This window comes from Notolepis coatsorum (assembly GCF_963971535.1).
Source record: "Notolepis coatsorum genome assembly, chromosome: 7".
In the NCBI taxonomy this organism is placed as follows: domain Eukaryota; kingdom Metazoa; phylum Chordata; class Actinopteri; order Aulopiformes; family Paralepididae; genus Notolepis; species Notolepis coatsorum.
In genome coordinates this window covers 121793776-121812968 of record NC_140171.1, presented here as the reverse complement: position 1 = coordinate 121812968, position 19193 = coordinate 121793776, and positions in this window count along the sequence as shown.

Sequence of the window (19193 nt, the reverse complement as noted above, 5' to 3'; positions counted from 1 at the left end):
CAGCTAAGGTGGAGGCTATAGTGGGCTTCCCTGCTCCCATCACCAGGCGGGAGTTAAAGCGCTTCCTAGGTATGGCAGGGTACTATAGGAGTTTCTGTAGGAACTTTGCTTCTGTTGTTGCCCCTTTGACCAATCTGCTCAGTCCTAAGGTACCTTTCGTGTGGACTGAGACTTGTCAACAGTCTTTTGAGAGCATCAAGGGTATTCTGATTAGCGCTCCCGTTCTGTCAGCTCCCGATTTTCAACTGCCATTCAAGTTGGCAGTGGATGCTAGTGACCTCGGTGCTGGAGCCGTCCTCCTGCAAGAGGATGCATTAGAGGTGGAGCACCCAGTGTGCTACTTTTCTAAAAAGTTTGACAGGCATCAACTGCACTACTCTACTATAGAGAAGGAGGCGCTCGCTTTGGTTCTTGCCTTGAACCATTTTGATGTTTACGTGGGATCCTCCAGTTTACCCCTTGTTGTGTATACAGACCATAACCCTTTGGTTTTTCTTCGCAGCATGGTGAATTCGAATCATCGTTTGATGCGATGGAGTTTGTTCCTCCAGGCGTATAACTTGGATATTCGCCACATTCGTGGGAGGGACAACGTGCTAGCAGACGCCCTCTCACGATCGTAGTACCGGTGTTTGTGGTACCCGTTATCGCTGTTGTGGTAGAGGCCCTGACAACTAAGGGGTCACAGTTGTTTTTGTTTTGTTTATGGGTTGTTGTGTAGTGGTTGCCTCTTGGGCAACCAGTTTGGTGAGGGAGGTGTTATGTACTAGAGGCCTGGTCACTCCTGTGTCACCAGGGCAGGCAGGTGAGGGCTGCCAATTAGCCAATTAGTGCTGATTGGTTACCTGCTGGGGAGCTTCAAAGGCAGACCCAGAAACACACATGCACGGTCTGTGCCTAGTGAAAGAGCTGTCAGGTTCTTACAGTCCTTGTCCGTTGGGTTACCAGTACATTAGCTTATAGTTATATTAGTAGTTCCTTGGTTTAGTAGCATTTTTGAGTTAGAGCACAGGGTGTTGGTGTTGATTACACATAGGTTGCGTACCCATGAGCCAGGGTCGTAACAATACTGTATCATTTTGTACTTTTATTTCCTATCATTTATTTTCTTTGTGTTTTTATTTACCTTCTTCTATATTTCTGTCCTCTTCATTGCTGTTGTGTGGTGCTGTCATGCACAGTTGTCCTCCCTGGGACAATAAATGTCTCATCTTTCTATGTAACAGATGATTTACAATGACTTCACAAAAAATTTACTTACATTTTTTTTTAAATGTATTTACCCCAGGGTAGGTTCTCTGAGCATGGATGCTGTTTTTCAGCAATGCCCTGCTTCACATTCACACACCTGGGAGCTGCCCAGTACAACCAGTCTGACACTGTTGGCCACTGAGCAACTCCACTGGAGCAGTTGGGGGTTAAGTACCTTGCTCAAGGGCACTGCAGCGGTTGGTATTCATTCACCTTCCCGCCCAGAGTCTTGCCGTCAGTCCAGGGGGTCGAACCGACGACCTTCTGCTTCTCCAACCTTTAGGCCACCTCTGCCCCTACGCATTTAAATGTCCCTTTTTTACATATCGACTCTCATCCTGTACGACACACATAGACACACACTCTCTCGCTCTCACTCTCACACACATAGACACACACACACTTACACAGAGTTCCTCAATAGCCACTTAGACATAGACACACCTTCTTTCTTTCCTTCCTTCCCTCCTTCTTCCTTCCTTCCTTCCTTCCCTCCTGCCTCCTTCCCTCTCCCCCTCCTTATGTGATCTATAAATACTCTCCCATCAGCTGCAACTGTGTGTGTGTGTGTGTGTGTGTGTGTGTGTGTGTGTGTGTGTGTGTGTGTGTGTGTGTGTGTGTGTGTGTGTGTGTGTGTGAGTGGCATCGACCCTGGCCTTTCTCCGTCCAGCAGAGCAGTGATTTATGGGGCCTCAGCCCTGCACTGCCCTTGTACTTGGTCCCTGGCAGTATAAATGATGGCAGGTCAGCAGTGCCATGGATAGAGGGGAAAGTCTCTCTCTCTCTCTCTCTCTCTCTCTCTCTCTCTCTCTCTCTCTCTCTCTCTCTCTCTCTCTCTCTCTCTCTACACCTCTCCTCTCTCTCTAACCCTTCCCCTGACTTGCTCTCTCTCTCTCTCTCTCTCTCTCTCTCTCCTCTCTCTCTCTCTCTTCTCTCTCTCTTTACACTCCTCTCTATCTAGCCCTCTCTCTCTCTCTCTCTCTCTCTCTCTCTCTCTCTCTCTCTCTCTCTCTCTCTCTCTCTCTCTCTCTCTCTTAACACTCTCTCTCTATCTAGCCCTCTCTCTCTCTCTCTCTCTCTCTCTAGCCCTCTCCTCTCTAACCCTCTTCTCCTCTAACCCCCTCCCTCTCTCTCTCTCCTCTCTCTCCTCTCTCTCTCTCTCTCTCTCTCTCTCTCTCTCTCTCTCTCTCTCTCTCTCTCCTCTCTCTCTCTCCTCTCTCCTCTCTCTCTCTCTCTCCTCTCTCTCTCTCTCCCTCTCTCTCTCTCTTTCTCTCTAACCCTCTCTCTCTCTCTCTCTCCAGTTATCATCAGTGTGATGGAGCCATCATCAGCTCAGGGGAGTATAAATAGAGCAGGATCAGTTGACAGCACGGGCCCTGGCCTTTGACGGCAGCTTTAATTTCATGCCTAATTTCTCCCGGCACAGAGAGGATCGATGCTGCCCTGTTCTGCTCCCGCCTCCTCTGTTCTGCTCTGCTCTGCTCTGCTCAGCGCTAAGACAGGGAGGAAGGAGAGGACAGCTGCTCTGATGCCAAGCAGCAGGGATGTGTCCTTATATGCTAATGCCAAAGGCATGTACAGTACCTATTCTATAGAAATACACTTACATACCTTATCTATAGACATACACTTACATACCTTATCTATAATCATACACTTACATACCTTATCTATAATCATACACTTACATACCTTATCTATAATCATACACTTACATACCTTATCTATAGATATACACTTACATACCTTATCTATAATCATACACTTACATATCTTATCTATAGACATACACTTACATACCTTATCTATAATCATACACTTACATACCTTATCTATAGACATACACTTACATACCTTATCTATAATCATACACTTACATACCTTATCTATAATCATACACTTACATATCTTATATATAATCATACACTTACATACCTTATCTATAATCATACACTACATATCTTATCTATAGACATACACTTACATACCTTATCTATAGACATACACTTACATACCTTATCTATAATCATACACTTACATACATTATCTATAATCATACACTTACATACCTTATATATAGACATACACTTACATATCTATTTTTTTTTATCAAATATTTTTATTTTCTTTTTCTTTCTTTTTCTTCCCAACATGAAACAAAACATATATCACAATACAATAATAATAATACATAAAAAGACTTCCCAAGACAATAACTTAACACCACATGACAAAACAATAACTGATACAGACTGTACAGTGATCATCCTACATGGACACTCGCTCGTTCTCTCCCCCCCCCCCCGCTCACCCAAGGACCTCAACATGAGTCACACTCACAATACATTATTCAGTAAAAAAAAACAAAAATCAAAACAAATTCCCAAACTTATATGCGTTCTTTTAACTTTGCCACTGCAGCCAACCAAATTGCGATATTAGATTCCTTAACCCCTACAACACGTGCCGTGGATATCTCCAAATAGATCACATCAAGGTAGGTGAGAAACCATAACTTCGGGCAGAGTTTGTCTGGGTGAAACCAACGTGAGGCAATAAATTTTTTTGCGGCTGTGAGGCCGGCCAAAATGAGTCTTTTCACCTGTATAGAGGTCGGTAATTGAGAGAGATCATTCAATAATAATACAGAAGGAGATACAGGTATGGTTAAAGAGAAAATGTCTGAGAGCTGATATGTAAAATCTTCCCAAAAACTCACAACAGGAGGGCATTCCCAGTACCGTTTGGACACAAGGTACATAAAGAGTCAGGTCTGAGACCCATTGAATTCAATCGTCTAGGGGTTAAATAAGTCCTGTGAATAAAATTTAGGTGAATCTGTTGGTGATCTGGGTTGTGTGAGGATAACCGAACATTTTCCCAGACTGCATCCCAATCAAAATCTACATCCAACTCCGGGACATCCTTTCTCCAAATCGTATCCAGGGGAAGGTCTTTATACGAGGACATGAGTAAATGGCGATAAAAGTCAGAAACGAAGCCTCTCGATGTCTCTTTGTCATAAAATTATTTGTGAAAGCGGTGATGCACTAGTGGAGCGTCCCATGGCACGCCATGAGCCTTCAGAGCATGTATTTTATGTTAATACAATTGCATTTATCTTTAGTCCTAATTCTGTCACTGTTTGATGTCACAAAGAAGGGTGTATCCGAAAGCTGTCTACAACATTTGTAACATGTGATGAAAAAGTTAACAAATAATTAACTGTATTAGACATTTGTTAATGATGAATAGGCTTCACTTCAGATTGGCCCCCACAATAGCATCTGCAAATGATTTATAGATGTTTTATGAATGTCTTAACAAATCATTTGTTGAACATGAAAAATAAATGGAGATACAGTATAGTCGTTTTTTCATATAAATTTTTCAAAGCATCTACAAATGTGTTACTACACATTAAACAACATTATTTAATGATGAACAAATCAAGTACAAACAATGTTGATAATGAGTTATAAATAATGTAGAACTAATCTGTAAATGTTATACAAATATAGTTATAAATGATTTAATAATCATTTATGAATGTATATAAATGTGTTACGTTCTGATTGCTGACTGCTGTCTGGAACCACCCACCATTCTGTCATCTGTCACTTGGCTACTGTCACCTGTCTCCCCTGTCACTTAGTGCTGTCACTTAGGGTATGGTTCCTGATTGGCTGTCACAGGGGTGTGTGTGGAATGTTAGTATGTGGTGTCTATTTAACCTTCCTATCTTCTGCTTGATCTCCGTCAGATCTTCATTATAGCGTTCGGAGATAACGCGGGCGGTTCCGGTTTTGGACCACCACTAAGCTCCATTATTCTTATCCTCTCTTCTTCCTGCCACTCGGCATTGTATCCTAGTATTATTCTTTGTGTTCTTTACTATTAAAACAAACCTGCTTAAGAGTACACCATCTCCGTCTCTGTGATTGCATACCACAATTGGAACTCACCTACCTCCATCCTGACAGAAGACCTGACCATCAGAGTTCCATGGATACAATCATGGAGATGCTCCAGGCGCAGCGAATGTAAGGACACCAGCAGCTTGTCAGCGCCGAGTTGGTTCGGCTGGGCGGGCTCGTCAGCTCGTCGCAGGAGACGGCGCATTCGGCGCTGCTCACGGCCCAGCAGGCGCAAGTCGAGGTGGCCGGGGTAAGAACGACGGTGGGAGAGACGGCGTCGGGAGAAGCGGTGTTCAAAGTCGAGGAGAGTCTGGGAGCTATTGGGCACCAGGAGCGGACCCAGGAGCCACGGCTATCCCCACCGGGCCACTACGCGGGATCACCGGAGGGATGCAGGGAGTTCATCACCCAGTGTTCACTCGTGTTCCAGCTGCAGCCACGTTCATTCCCCTCTTCCAGATCCCAGTTTCAAGTTTCAAGTTCAAGTTTCTTTAATAGTTGTCATACAGAAGTACAGAATACTTTCATACAAAATGCTTCTCACGCATACATCATTACCCTCCTCACCGGTCGAGCACTCTCCTGGGCTACGGCCAAATGGGAGAGCGGGGCGTCAATCTGCAACAGTGTGGACGCCTTTACTGCGGAGTTGAGAAGAGTCTTCGATACTTCCCGAGTACTCTTGATCTTCGAGGCCGGTGGGCGGCTTCCCGCCTGCCGGCAGGGCCTCCGCACTGTCTCAGATTACACCATTGATTTCCGGATCGTGGCTCGGGAGGCAGCTTGGCCGGAAATTCCCTGTGTTGTCTTGTTTGTCCAGGGGCTCTCTGCACGGATGAGGGACGAGCTCGCTGTGCGTGAGATCCCGGAGCAGCTGGAAGTGCTCATCAACACGGCCATTCGGATGGACAACCGACATCGGGAGAAAGAGAGGGAGCGTGAAGCTACTACCCAGGTACGTGTCCCTTCTCCTCCCGGTGTTGATAACTTCCTGCATTACACGAGTGGGCCACTGGGTGATGAATCCATGCAGCTTGGGGCGCTGTCGCTCTCAGACGACGAGCGGCGGCGCTTCATCGCTTCCGCACTGGTCATCGATTCGGCAGCTGTCGGGACCAGGCCGGCTCGACTCGGCGCCAGTCGGGAAGGGGAGGTGCTCCGCCGGGCCCCGAGAAAGCGCCAGCAGGTGGGCTCACCTCAGCACTACCCACGGACACACTTACATTTTTGGAGGTGGCGGTTAACTGTGGGGGTGACGTTAGGGGAACTAAGGCTCTCATTGACTCAGGGGCGGCGGGCAATTTTATACACTTGGGGTTGGTGAGGGAATGGGGAATCCCGGTCGAGGAGTTGGGGGTTCCTATCCCCATCTACGCCCTGGACGGTCAGCCCCTGGGCAGTGGGAGCGTCACTCAACGCACTGTTCCTGTACACATCCGGGTGGCGGGTGGGGGGTGGGAGTGGGTTAAATTGTTTGTTATTGTCTCCCCCTATTCTGTTGTGGTGTTGGGTCATCCCTGGTTGGCTTCTTGCAGACGTCATATTAATTGGGGCACGGGCGAACTTTCAACGGAGGTCGACGTGAAGTCGGTCTTCGGCGAGAGTTTGTCCATTCCCTTTCCCCCCCCCCCCCTCTTCTCTTTTGTCTCCTTCTTCTCTCTCCAGGATGGTGGGGAGCGTAGCAGATTCTGTTCTACCCTCTAATCCCGATTTGATAGGGGTTCCTGAGATCTATTGGGACCTTGCGGACGTTTTTAGCAAAACGCGTGCTAAAGCACTACCGCCTCATAGATCATACGACTGTCCCATTAATCTCCTACCCGGTACCTCCCCGCCCCGCGGGCGTATGTTCTCTCTCTCACGCCCGAGACCTTGGCCATGAACACCTACATTGAGGAGGCATTGCTTGCGGGGCACATACGTCCTTCCACATCCCCTGCCGGCGCTGGCTTCTTTTTTGTTGGTAAAAAGGATGGGGGTCACCGTCCGTGCATTGATTATAGGGGATTGAATGACGTTTCCATCAAGAACCGATATCCTTTACCTCTCATGGACACTGCCTTTGAGTGCTTACAGGGGGCGCAGGTTTTTTCTAAACTTGACTTACGTAATGCATACAATCTGGTCAGGATTAGAGAAGGAGACGAGTGGAAGACTGCATTTAATACGCCTAATGGTCACTATTGATTGATTGATTGATTGAAAAGTTTATTAACAGATTGCAGAATGGGTACAGTACAGTACAGCTCAATACATACAATTGTTAAGGGGATGCAGACCAGAGAAAGACTTTCGTCTTGTTTACATCAGGGTCCCCCATTTTCAATTCATCACTATGAGTATTTGGTCATGCCCTTTGGTTTGGCTAATGCTCCGGCAGTCTTCCAAGCCCTGGTTAACGACGTGCTGCGAGATTTGATTGGGGTGTCAGTGTTTGTTTACCTAGATGATATCCTAATTTTTTCTCGCGATATGGTGCAACACCAACTGCACGTTCGAGAGGTGCTAGACCGTCTCCTCAAGCATCTACTATTCGTTAAGGCTGAGAAGTGTGTGTTTCACACTGATACCGTTTCCTTCCTGGGCTTTGTGTTGACGAAGGGTGATCTTCGCATGGATCCAGCCAAGGTGAGTGCAGTCTTGGACTGGCCACGGCCTTCGTCGCTCAAGGGGTTACAACGTTTTTTGGGCTTTGCAAATTTTTACAGGCGCTTTATTTGCAACTTTAGCGCCTTAGCCAATCCGTTAACAGCTCTCACTAAGGCCTCTCTCCCTGGCTTTGAATGGTCGCCTAGGGCGGAGTCGGCCTTCTGCGATCTCAAACGTCGGTTTACCTCCGCTCCTGTATTGATCCGCCACGATGCAGACGTTCCGTTCATTGTGGAGGTGGATGCTTCTGACATCACGGTGGGGGGGGGTGCTCTCTCAGAGAAGCTTAAAGGATGGGAAAGTGCACCCGTGTGCTTTTTTTTCTCGCCGTCTGTCGCCAGCCGAGCGTAACTACGACGTGGGTAATCGGGAGTTGTTGGCTATCAAGTTGGCACTGGAGGAATGGAGACATTGGTTAGAGGGTGCGGCACATCCTTTCATTGTTTGGACCGATCATAAGAACTTGGCTTAACGCTCGCCAGGCCAGGTGGGCGTTATTCTTCACACGATTCCGATTTACCATCTCCTATATGCCCGGTTCCAAGAACATCAAACCTGACGCGGTATCGCGACAGTTTGATCTTCCTGGTCGGGAGGAGCAGCCCCATCCCATTATTCCACCGGCCTTGATTTTGGCACCCGTGTCTTGGGGCATAGATAAGGTGGTAAGGTCGGTGCTGACACGGGAGCCCGAGCCTGGTGGGGGCCCTCCGGGGCGGTCGTATGTGCCCAAGGCGGCACGGTCACGCTTGCTGCAGTGGGCACATGCCTCATCCCCCACCAGCCACCCTGGGGCCACCAGGACCCTGGAATTTATCCGTAGGAGGTTCTGGTGGTCCACAGTGGAGGGGGATACGCGTTCCTTTGTGGCGGCCTGTCCGGTGTGCGCGCGCAGTAAGACCTCTCGCCGTGCACCGGCAGGTCTCCTCCGGCCGCTTCCTATTCCTAAACCGCCCTGGTTGCACATATCCCTGGACTTTATTTCTGGCCTCCCCCTTTCGGACGGGTGGAATCCAGGAAGCTGGCTCCTCGCTTTATAGGCCCCTTTATAGTGGTGCGTCAGGCTACGGCTTCCGAGCTCGATGAGGGTTCATCCGACGTTTCATGTGTCCCTGTTGAAGCCATTCCTCTCATCGCCCTTGGCCCCGCCGCTGCCTACGATTCCTCCGCCTCGGTTTATTGGTGGTCAGCCCATTTACACGGTGCGGAGGATACTGGGTTGTAGGCGTAGGGGTAGGGGGTTTCAGTTCTTGGTGGATTGGGAGGGGTACGGGATAGAAGAGCGTTCTTGGGTGCCTCAAAGGGACATTTTAGATCCCAGCCTGATCGTTGATTTCCGGCAGCTGAATCCCGAGGCCCCCAGGTGAACGTCTGGTGCCGTTCGTCGGGGGAGGGTACTGTTACGTTCTGGTTGCTGACTGCTGTCTGGAACCACCCACCATTCTGTCATCTGTCACTTGGCTACTGTCACCTGTCTCCCCTGTCACTTAGTGCTGTGACTTAGGGCAGGGGTTCCCAAACTTTTCAGGCCGGGGCCCAGAAAATAAGGCGTCAGAGAGCCGCGGCCCAATGCACATCGTCTGGCTTTTTTTTTTTTTTTTTTTTGCCATGCGACCGATTTTTTAAGCCAAATATCACTTCAATCCTATTAAGTTAGTTCAAGTTAGTTATTCATTTATATGTGCTATTTATGAGAGGGCTAACTTGTTGCAAAATAATAATGATAATAATAATAGCCTCATTAAAATACTATTGTTGCTTCGGTTGTTTTCAGCGTTTTATGTGCATAATCTGTTATTTAGTTTGAAATGTTCGTTGAAATAAGTAGATTTTTCGTTTTTGTTTATTTATTAAGTTAATATAAAACCATATAGTCACATTTTAGAATACAATAGAATAGAATTTTAGAATACAACTAGAAACACTGTCCTGGCCTGCTTCTAAGTTCAGTGGCCTGACAAAAAAAATAAAAAAAATAAAAATAAAATAAAAAAAATAAAAAATAAAAAAAGATATATTTTTTTATTTTTTTTAATCATCTCGCGGCCCACCCGTGGCTGCTCGCGGCCCACCTTTGGGTCGCGACCCCGACTTTGGGAACCACTGACTTAGGGTATGGTTCCTGATTGGCTGTCACGGCGGTGTGTGTGGAATGTTAGTATGTGGTGTCTATTTAACCTTCCTATCTTCTGCTTGATCTCCGTCAGGTCTTCATTATAGCGTTCGGAGATAACGCGGGCGGTTCCGGTTTTGGACCACCACTAAGCTCCATTATTCTTATCCTCTCTTCTTCCTGCCACTCGGCATTGTATCCTAGTATTACTCTTTGTGTTCTTTACTATTAAAACGAACCTGCTTAAGAGTACACCATCTCCGTCTCTGTGATTGCATACCACAATTGGAACTCACCTACCTCCATCCTGACAGAAGACCTGACCATCAGAGTTCCATGGATGCAATCATGGAGATGCTCCAGGCGCAGCGAATGTAAGGACACCAGCAGCTTGTCAGCGCCGAGTTGGTTCGGCTGGGCGGGCTCGTCAGCTCGTCGCAGGAGACGGCGCATTCGGCGCTGCTCACGGCTCAGCAGGCGCAAGTCGAGGTGGCCGGGGTAAGAACGACGGTGGGAGAGACGGCGTCGGGAGAAGCGGCGTTCAACGTCGAGGAGAGTCTGGGAGCTTGTTTTGGACCACCACTAAGCTCCATTATTCTTATCCTCTCTTCTTCCTGCCACTCGGCATTGTATCCTAGTATTACTCTTTGTGTTCTTTACTATTAAAACGAACCTGCTTAAGAGTACACCATCTCCGTCTCTGTGATTGCATACCACAATTGGAACTCACCTACCTCCATCCTGACATAAATGGTTTGTTCATGATTAGTTCATTATCCACTAATGCATTATAAATACTCTGTAAATGTTATACAAATATAGTTATAAATGATTTAATAATCATTTATGAATGTATATAAATGGTTTGTTCATGATTAGTTCATTATCTACAAATACCTTATAAATGTATTATAACAGGGTGTTATTATAAAGTGCTACCACCTTATCTATAGACATACACTACATATCTTATCTATAGACATACACTTATATACCTTATCTATAGACATACACTTACATACCTTATCTATAATCATACACTTACATATCTTATCTATAGACATACACTTACATACCGTATCTATAGACATACACTTACATACCTTATCTATAGACATACACTTATATACCTTATCTATAGACATACACTTACATACCTTATCTATAGACATACACTTATATACCTTATCTATATACATACACTTACATACCTTATCTATAGACATACACTTGCATACCGTATCTATAGACATACACTTACATACCGTATCTATAGACATACACTTACATACCGTATCTATAGACATACACTTACATACCTTATCTATAGACATACACTTATATACCTTATCTATAGACATACACTTACATACCTTATCTATAGACATACACTTATATACCTTATCTATAGACATACACTTACATACCTTATCTATAGACATACACTTGCATACCGTATCTATAGACATACACTTACATACCGTATCTATAGACATACACTTACATACCGTATCTATAGACATACACTTACATACCTTATCTATAGACATACACTTATTATCTATAGACATACACTTATATACCGTATCTATAGAGATACACTTACATACCGTATCTGAAGAGTTTATCGCCGGCCACTAGGGGGCAGCGTCTTACCAGCACCCAACCGGACATGCCTTGATCTGCGCTGTTATTACTGAGCGGCCATCTTAGTCCTCATTCCCTCACTCGCCTGCGGCAGAGACGTTCGTTCACTCATTCATGTGAGATGCTTATTGCACTATTGCTGTTCATACATATTATATATATTATATTATATGCATTATACAGATATATATATTTATGTGTTACCATAGTGTTATTATGTATTCATGTTACAGATTGTCAGCTGAGTGTGTTGTCTTGTCTGTTTCAGGGTGTCTTCATCTTTGTCTTTTATTAAATACTGAAACTGACATTGAGGAGTGTGTTTCTTCATGAAGACACCATGGTCGTCGTTGGATGCTCTGTCCCCGCCTGTGAGTTCACATCAGGCGACGTGTCCGAAGCACTCGCCATTGCTATGTTGAACAATCATGGACTTGCCCATCAGCACGCAGCGCCTGTCATGGCCGCGCCGGCCCAGGCCCCAGCCCCTCGCGGCCCGAGACTCGATCGGCCCAGGGTTGACGTGGGCGTGTCAATAGAGGAATGGAATGTGTTCATCCGACGTTGGGACGTATTCTGCACCGGCTCAGGCATAGAGGATGCCCAGGCCCCCGTCCAATTGTTTCAGTGCGCCGGGCCTGTGCTTGGAGACAGCCTGCTGAAAGCCGCCCCCGGCGCCGCTACCGGACCTTTGCAGGACCTGATCGCCGTCATGCGCTCTCTTGTCTTTAACATTTTCACGGAGGGGCCTCGTGGGTGGAATCCTAAGCCTCACCAGGTGTACATCGGCTGCTACAGGGCCCGCCGACAACAGAGGCGTCAACAACCACCATCCGACGGTCAACAGGCCGCTGTGGGGTCGGAGCTGATCTCCCAGGTCTCATCGGTGCAAGCTGGAGCCCGCCCTGGCCGACATTGCAGGAGCCATCGCCGACGCCACGCCCCTACGTCGCATGGCTGTGTCAACAGGCCTGCACCTATCAGACTCGAGCACCACATCTTCTCCAAGGGCGAATGGAAACGAGCCAGGCTGAGAGACCACCCCCGAGCACTGATCACCATCTCGGTGGACATGCCAGTCGGACTGAGGGATGGCACCAGCAACCGGGGCCCAGCCAACGGGGCTCGGATATCGGCCGTCGCAGACACTGGCGCGCAGTCGGACCTTTGGTCTCTGGAGGAGTTCCTGTCCTGCGGTTTCACGCAGGACGACCTGCGACCCGTCAGCCTCAGCCTGTCAGCCGCCAATCGATCCCCCATAGCCATCGAGGGAGCGTTCTTCGCTAGGCTCTCGACGACCTGCAGCGGGGGGCGCGTTACATCCTGCCGTTCTATGGTATACGTGAGCAGCTCAGTCCGGGCTATGTTCCTCTCCTACGAGTCGTTGCTCAACCTCGGCCTCTTGCCTATGAGCTTCCCATCGGACGACGTTACAAGGGGGCCCAGGGACAGGCGCGGCCCTGACACGGCTGACACGCCAGACCAGCCGTTGTCCGTCAATGCTACGAGGTCAACCAACGGCGGCTGCGTAGGGCCAGGTGACCCCCAGGACGCACAGTGCTCATGCCCCCAGCGCACGGTCCCCCCCGCGCGCCCCGCGGCACTGCCGTTCCCCTGTACGCCAGAGAACAACGGCCGGATGAAAGGTTGGCTACTCGAGAGATATGCCTCGTCGACGTTCAACACCTGCCCTCATCGGGCACTGCCATGCATGGAAGGACCGCCTATCGAGATGCACGTGGACCCCGCAGCTACGCCCAAGGCATGCCACACCGCGGCCAACGTGCCTCTACACTGGCAGCGGAGGGTCCACGATGACCTCCTGCGGGACGAGGCCCTTGGGGTCATTGAACGTGTGCCATACGGCGAGCCTGTCGCGTGGTGCCATCGTATGGTAGTCACTCGGAAGCACGACGGTTCCCCCCGCAGAACCGTGGACCTCTCCCCCCTCAACAAGTTCTGCCAACGTGAAACCTTCGCAAGGAGCAAGGAACGCTGTGTGGATGACACCATCCACTATGACACTGACCTGGAGCAACACTGGTGGAGGACCATCGATTTCCTCACGCGCGTCGGCCGGTCGGGCATCGTGTTGAACCCGGATAAGCTTCAATTCGCGGAGAGGTGCGTCGATTTCGCTGGCTTCAGGGTGTCGGAGTCCACCATCGAACCACTCCCGAAATACTTGGACGCCATCCGGGACTTCCCTACACCGGGCTCCACGACGGATATCAGGAGCTGGTTCGGCCTTGTTAACCAGGTGGCTAACTATGCCCAGCTGCGTGAGACGATGGCTCCATTCAAGCCATTCCTCAGCCCACGTTGTGTGTTCCGATGGTCCCCCGCTCTGGAGGAGGCGTTCCAGACGTCCAAGCAGGCCATAATTGAGGCCATCCGTGAGGGCGTGGAGATCTACGACATGCAGAAGCGTACCTGCCTCCGCCCTGACTGGTCCAAGCTCGGCATTGGCTACTTCCTGCTCCAGCAGCACTGTCACTGTGCCTCGGGCATACCGGACTGCTGTCCAGGAGGATGGAGGATCACCCTCGCGGGGTCACGTTTCCTGTCCCCTGCGGAGCAGCGTTATGCGGCTGTCGAAGGAGAGGCCCTGGCCGTGGCCTGGGGTCTGGAACAGACGCGGTACTTCACGCAGGGGTCCGACAACCTCGTCGTGGTCACCGACCACAAGCCGCTGGTGAAGATCTTTGGCGACCGCACGCTGGATGAGATTACGAACTTGCGTCTATTTAGACTCAAGCAGCGCACCCTCCCATGGCGCTTTGACATTGTGCATCTGCCTGGCAAGAGCAACTATGCCGCTGACGCCACTTCAAGGCACCCTTCCCCCTCGGGCTCGACGAACGGCATCTCACTGTGGCTGCCGAGCGAGCCTGACGCCGTGGAATCAGCACTCATGGCCTCCATCCGTGATGATGCACGAGAGCTCGGTGCCGTCTCTTGGCCCCTCCTCGCACAAGAGACAGCGGCTGACGAGGGCCTTGGCCACCTCCTCCGCCTCATCGAGCAGGAGGGTGGAATTGACGTCAACGACCCCGCCCTGGCGAGCCTGTCATCGGTCTGTGAGTCCGTCTACGCACAGGACGGCGTCCTGCTCTATCAGGACCGCGTCATGGTTCCCCCATCCCTCCGTGAGAGAGTCCTTCGGCATCTCCACGCCACCCACCAGGGGACTTCAGCAATGGGGCAGCATGCCCGAGCGATAGTCTACTGGCCCGGGATGTCAGGGGACATTCAAGCCACCAGGGACGGGTGTGCAGACTGCAACCCCAATGCTCCGTCACAGGCGGCTACACCCCCCCTGCCATCATCACCCCCATCCACTCCGTTCGAGGCGGTGTTTGCGGACTTCTTCGACTATGGGGGCCGCCACTACCTAGTTGTTGGGGACCGGCTCTCGGGCTGGGTAGAGGTCCTGAGCTCTACGGCTCGTACTGCCCTGGCAGGCTCAGCGGGCCTGGTCCAACACCTCCGTTCGTTCTTCGCCACCTTCGGCGTACCGGAGGAGCTCTCAAGCGACGGCGGTCCGGAATTCAAGGCGAGCCACACTGAGGACTTCCTCCGCCTATGGCACGTCAAGCACCGTATATCCTCCGTCAGCTTTCCACAGTCGAACGGGAGGGCAGAAGTGGCGTGAAGGCTGCTGAGCGCCTCCTGATGTCCAACACCGGCCCGTCGGGCAGCCTTGATCAGGACCGCTTCCTGCGCGCGATGCTGCAGTTGAGAAACACACCTGACCCCGACTGCAACCTCTCGCCAGCGCAGATCATCTTCGGCCGCCCCCTTCGAGGCTCGCTCTCCTTCGTGAACCGCCTCGAGAAGTTCTCGAACCCACATATCCGCCTGCTGTGGCGCGAGGCATGGGCGGCAAAGGAGGACGCCCTTCGGACCCGTATGTCCCGTACCACCGAGTCTCTGGGGACTCACTCGAGACCGCTCCGCCCGTTGGCACTCGGCGAGAGAGTATTCCTCCAGAACCAGCAGGGCCCGAGCCCTCACAAATGGGACAGGTCAGGGGTGGTGGTGAAGTCACTGGGCCACGACCAGTATCGGGTCAGGGTCGACGGTTCGGGACGCCTAACATTGCGCAACCGGCGTTTCCTCCGCGCCTACACACCGGCCACACCCTGCGCCCATCAGCAGTTGGCTGCGCCGTCGCCGCCACCTACTGCAATGGGACGTCTGCCCCCACCCGTTGTCCCCACCCCGGCCCCCACCCGTCAGCCCCCGCCCGCGATGCCCCAGGGGTTTACTCAGCAGCCGGCTGATGAGCCCCGCGACTCGGCTATGGGCGCCTTCCCTACGGCGCCTGCTGATGAGGCGGCCTCTGACCTCACCGCTCCTGCCGGTGCCTTCCTGGGCGCGCCGCTTCCGGTGCCACGGTCGCCACCGACGCTGCCCCCGCTTACTCGGCCGGGCCGCGTGAGGAGGCCGCCTGCACGTTACGAGCCCGAGTCCGGCAGCTGGATACAGGATTTAGACCGTTAAGCTATTCCTACCCTTAGCTTTCCGGTCTGGGGGGGATGAAGAGTTTATCGCCGGCCACTAGGGGGCAGCGTCTTACCAGCACCCAACCGGACATGCCTTGATCTGCGCTGTTATTACTGAGCGGCCATCTTAGTCCTCATTCCCTCACTCGCCTGCGGCAGAGACGTTCGTTCACTCATTCATGTGAGATGCTTATTGCACTATTGCTGTTCATACATATTATATATATTATATTATATGCATTATACAGATATATATATTTATGTGTTACCATAGTGTTATTATGTATTCATGTTACACATTGTCAGCTGAGTGTGTTGTCTTGTCTGTTTCAGGGTGTCTTCATCTTTGTCTTTTATTAAATACTGAAACTGACATTGAGGAGTGTGTTTCTTCAGTATCTATAGACATACACTTACATACCGCATCTATAGACATACACTTACATACCGTATCTATAGACATACACTTACATACTGTACTTCTGTATGACAACTATTAAAGAAACTTGAAACTATAGACATACACTTATATACCTTATCTATAGACATACACTTACATACCTTAGCTATAGAAATACACTTACATACCTTATCTATAATCATACACTTACATACCTTATCTATAAACATACACTTACATACCTTATCTATAATCATACACTTACATATCTTATCTATAAACATACACTTACATATCTTATCTATAGACATACACTTATATACCTTATCTATAAAAATACACTTACATATCTTATCTATAGACATACACTTACATACCTTATCTATATAGACATACACTTACATACCTTATCTATAGACATACACTTGCATACCTTATCTATAGACACTTACAGTATATATGTGGGAACGTATTAGCACATTCACAGGGTGTAAACGTTTTGAACACATTGACACATGCGTGTGTGAATACTATCACATTGTTTATGGTCTTGAGACATCTTGAGACATGTTATGATAATGGCTGGGTATCTACACAGATACCATGCATATACACTTGTGCACTCACACAGCACAGACCTGCATCTACTGTGAAGGCAGATCAATACAGGACACATAGTAATAGATAGATGTGGAGCAACAAGCTGAATATAATTGCCCTGCTGGCACTCTGTGTGTCGGCCGGCCCCCCAGCTTGTTCCATTGGCTTGGTGATAAATACAAGCACCTTGGTCCACTCTCCCAGCCGCCCCGGGGAAGCATTGAACTCTAGGCCCTCCATAATGACTTTGTCTACGTATCGATCCGGCTATGATCCATGTACTGTAATTCTTATATCATCACGGCCAGCCCTGGCAATAACTCCAAGTCATATTTCGCCCTCTCTGTCCACTTGACAACTTAACATCGTCCCCCCCACCTCCCCCCCCTCCTCACCCCCCCTTCAAGTTTGAATCACCTCCCTCCTCCTCTCCCCTCTCTCCTTTCTCCTCGTTCCCTCAGACTAATGGTGCTTTTCCACCTCATGGTACCAGGTCAACTTGACTCGACTATACTCGCCTTTTTTGGTTTTCCACCGGGGGGAAAGTTGTGGATAGTACCTGGTACTTTTTTTGGTATCACCTCCATTGAGGTTCCAAGTGAGCTGACGCGATACCAAAATATGACATGACACACAATGGTGGCCTAATGGGAAATAACGAACATTAATTACTTAACCTGCAAACATAAGAATGTTCTGACAGCACAATATTGATGTAGCTAAGAGATTCGCTGGGGAATTCTTTTTAATAAACGACCAGGTTCACAGGCCTTTCTGTGTGGAGTTTGCATGTTCTCCCCGTGCTTGCAAGGGTTTCCCCTCCAGAAAAAGAGATAAACCCAATGGAAAAACATTCAAAACAGATCGCTAACGTTCTCGCGTCCCTGACGAAGATGGACAGGAGCACTTGGATTGGTCCCCCCCCCCCCCCCCCCCCCCCCCTAAAACAATCTCCCAGTCATGTTCCAACCCCCCTCCCATTCACCTTTTGTCTCACCTGAAACCACCCCCCCCCCCCTTTCTACCTCCCCCCTCCCCCCTCCTGGCCCCCCTCAAATCCAATACCTGGGCCATCCTAGCCAGAATTCCTTCTCTCCACTATAAAGACCTACGTCTCACTGGATTCTTGGAGCTCACTGGGGACACATCCAGCCAATGTCTCCATTGAGTCATCTGCTGTAACTCTTGATTTACTTGTACCTGTTTGGGTATAATAAACCTGTGTTTAACCAAGTCTATATTGAACTAAGTACATTCATTGATCCCGTTATATTCCTCTACAGTTTTTCATGCAGCAATATCTACAGTGGAAAACGGAGTACATCTGGTACCAGAGTGGAGGTGAGCCGGTGCCATGCAGGACTATAACACAAGCGCGGTGAAGGGACAGGCCGTCCTCTCGGAGGACCGTCACATCTTTACTTTTCTCCTCCTTCAGCCACGGCGTGCACAGGGTTAGTCTCTGGGACCAGTGCTCATCTGTCTCCGATTTGGGACACAGCCCCTGCAGGGTCCCTCAGCCTGTCCCTCTTTAGGCCCTGTTCCTTTTCTCCCTCTCCGTCTGGGCCATATTTCATTGTCATTTCAGCCCCTCTCCTCCTATAGCCTGGATGTAATAGCAGGAGATATATGGCCTCCCTGCTTCTGCAGTTTTTCGTAGAGCTTCTGGAAGGCCCGGGCTTTTATAAAACACTGTCAGAGTGACAAAACAGCAGCCCTTGGGTATTGTAGGGGTTGGGGGTGGGGGGTTGGGGGGGGGGGGCAGAGACCCAAGGTAATTTCTCAATATCCCAAGCTGATCCTCTTAGCAGGCGACAGCATCTGGGTCCTTGGACAGCAGCAGTGGCAGCGGTCTCCCTGGACAGGGTCATAGCTCATCTCTATGGCTTTGTCTGCGTCGAAGCTGCCGCCTGTCTGTCATCTCTGTTTTCATAAGAGGTGATTTAGAGATCGGCTCTCGTGTGCCGGGGGCCCCCATAGGATCCCACTGGGCCCACGGGCCACGTGGGAGTCTGCTCCGACCCCGGTGCCAACACACCTGGTACCGCTAAACAGACAAGCTTTCGGACGGGAGTCCGAACCGCGTGTGCGCCGGTGTGGGATTATGA